The following is a 2568-nucleotide window of genomic DNA, read 5'->3' on the forward strand; positions in this document are numbered from 1 at the left end:
ACCCTTTGTCCTGCTACCATGTATCAACAAATGAGGTCATGTCCTTTACTTTATCTTTATTAATTTATGATACCAAATTGTTTTACTGCTATTGTACTATTGTCCGTAATGTTGTAAGTGATACTTTCAATGATAAAGTGATTTTTATTAAAAAGGGAAAAATATGTCAGAGCAGAAGCTGATAATGACTTTATTTGCATAGCAGTTTTCATACACAGATGCATCCCAAAGTGCTCAACAATATAACATGAAAATAAAGGACAAGTAAAAAAAAAAAAAAAAGAAAGTTGAATCACAAAATAAACAATAACAATAAGTGAGAGAAAAACAAACATCACAATCCAATTAAATATTAATAATGATTGATATCAGTAAATGTACTAATTAAAAAGATAGACCTGTCATTTCTTTAAAAAAAACAAAACAAGATTGCTTGTGGGACCCTAAACTGTCCCCAAATCTTGCGAGTTCATGTTGGGACATAAGATGAAGGTGTTTGTTTATGTAAGGTTTTATGGACAAGTAAAATGACTTTAAAATCAAACAGGAAGCAGCAGACATGAAAACCAAGGACTTAATCTAGCAATCCAGTTTGTATCAAGGACCCAAAAACAAGAGAACAATTTTGCTTATATTTCTTATATTTATTTAGCTGATTTCATACAAAAAGATGGCAAAAAAAATGCTTCACAAAACCACGATAGAAAAGTAAAGAAAGGAAAAGTATTTTAAACTTAGATTAATCAAAGAGACATTTAAAACAAATAAAATAAAAAGGGAAAAAGGTAATGACTGATATTGTGGTTGAGCTTAAAATATATTCAAAGTTTCAAGGTACAAGCATTTTTAAAAAGCGGACTTTAATAACTAAAATGAAGTCACAGACCAGCATCCTTCTCCTTCCATTTCTCATCCTCATTACTGGAGAAATGATGTTCAGCTATAAAAGAAATCAGCTACTGTGTTGTGCACTTCTTTTTTATTGTATAATTTTGTGACTGTGTACAGTAAATGGATGTCACTCATTTCCCACTATGGTTATCACTTATATTTTTTCTATCAATTTGTCTCCCTTTTCATATATTAAAAATATCAGTGTATGCAGGTTATTTTTCTATCCTTTAATTTCAGTCCACATAACTATAACATCATCTATGCTTGTCTTTTTACTGTGAACTAACTGTATTGATGGCAATATGGCAAACTATTGCTTTGATACTGTTACACAATGCTTGTAAAATAACAGAGGGTGTAAAAATATTGCATTGTTTAAAAAGGAAGCTCTTCCTGTCCCAATGATGCACTCCTTAAACAGATATTAGAAATGATTATGAAAACTGCTATCCTTATACATCTAAGTTCAATAGAGTGAAACACAAATAATTAAGGAAATGAAATGAGACGAAAAGAAAAGTATGCAGACTTTATCCTGTTTTATTGAGAAAAAAAAGACTACATGGTTAACACAGTGGCAAGGTGCTCACTGAAGGAAGCATGTGGGAATAACAATGCCGGTATGATTAGTTCATTTACACACATCAGTGGGTTTATGAGGATCAATAAACTGTTTCATTGATCACTTCGTCATCATACAGCGTACATTCTGCAAAGCAAATACATGGCAAAAAAAGTCCATTCCCTCACAAAATGTTTAATACTTTGTATATTACTGTGACCCAACATATTCACATACAATGAAAATGTCAGCCAAGAAGGTACATTTTCATGGTGCATAAATTGTGCATTGTACACTAAAAAACAGTGAGACCATGAGGAGTGAAAAATATTCCCTTTCATCAAAAGGTCATTTTACCCATTTAAATCACATACCAGCAGTCAAATCAAAACCAGTGTGGGATCCACGGCTCTGATTGAGCACATCAGAGGCAATTGTATTCGAAGGGACATGTGTATTTTATTCAAATATCTTATATAAACTTACTGTATATAAATAGCCTTCTCATTTTAAACAGTGACATACTGTTTTGCTGTCACTCAAATGACAAACCCTTTTCCCCAACACGTCACTCTCCCTTCATTCTCACAACCTCTGTATATCACAATGCCTCTTTTTTTTAAAAAAAAGAAAAGAAAAGAAAGACAAAAATAATTAATAGAAATAGAAATAATGTTTGTTTTTTGTTTGTTTTTTTGGCAAGTCAGGAAGACAGCCTGGCCACTGGTCTGTTTCTTCAGCATCAGGTCAGTATCATTTACATTTGAAATTCTTCATTATGCATTTATCACTGCAGTGACTGCAGCACAAACAAGCTCAGAAAAGACCTCATGAAACAGTCTGAGCATTATCATCTCATCTTGAAGGGACGTTGCATCTCAAAATGATGATTCAGGATCCCCCCCCCCCCCCCCCCCCCCCCCTAATTTCCATGTCAGTTCCATTAGACATGCAGTTACTGTAGCCCCAATAGCTCTGTATCAGCCTTTTCCCAAACTAGTGAAGTTAATAAGACAGATTTTTAGGCTGCTAAAGGCAGTTTACAACTTTTAATGTGATACATGCAAATAGATTTTTAGCAATGCTAGCAGCATGGCTCTTAGGAAGGCAGT

The sequence above is a fragment of the Scomber japonicus genome, chromosome 20 (genome assembly GCF_027409825.1).
Source record: "Scomber japonicus isolate fScoJap1 chromosome 20, fScoJap1.pri, whole genome shotgun sequence".
Taxonomy (NCBI): domain Eukaryota; kingdom Metazoa; phylum Chordata; class Actinopteri; order Scombriformes; family Scombridae; genus Scomber; species Scomber japonicus.